This window comes from Austrofundulus limnaeus, unplaced genomic scaffold (assembly GCF_001266775.1).
Source record: "Austrofundulus limnaeus strain Quisiro unplaced genomic scaffold, Austrofundulus_limnaeus-1.0 Scaffold6079, whole genome shotgun sequence".
NCBI lineage: Eukaryota > Metazoa > Chordata > Actinopteri > Cyprinodontiformes > Rivulidae > Austrofundulus > Austrofundulus limnaeus.
The window spans coordinates 1,599-2,108 of record NW_013958481.1 but is presented as its reverse complement, the minus strand read 5'-3'; positions in this window follow the sequence as shown (position 1 = coordinate 2,108).

The following is a 510-nucleotide window of genomic DNA, read 5'->3' as shown; positions in this document are numbered from 1 at the left end:
ACACACACACACACACACACACACACACACACACATTTGAGACTACCACAGCAGGGAAAACCGATGTACAGATCTGAATTTGTTAAGTCGCCATCCACTGCACAATCCCTTTCACAACTTTCTATTTAATAATTTGAATATACTGTAATAATTTATGGCTTTTATACAACGTTTAGGTTTGTTTTCACATTTTGCTACATAGAGCATTCACATGTAAACCACTTCAGTATGTCCTTTTTTTAAATAAAAGACTGAAGCTACTGATTTTATAAGTGATCTATACATTATTTCTGTTTTTTAGTGACAAGAACTTTGCAATAAAGAAAAACTGCTTTGTTTAAAATGTCGAAGCAGGACAAAGACGACACGATTTATCAGCAGGTGAAAAGTCTGTATTTCAAAACCAACACGACGCTGCCTTGATGTCACACAAGAACTGAAAACCAAATATCTGTATCAAAGTAGATAAAAAGGTACAATAAATAGAAATGCTCACTAAATCCTTTGTTC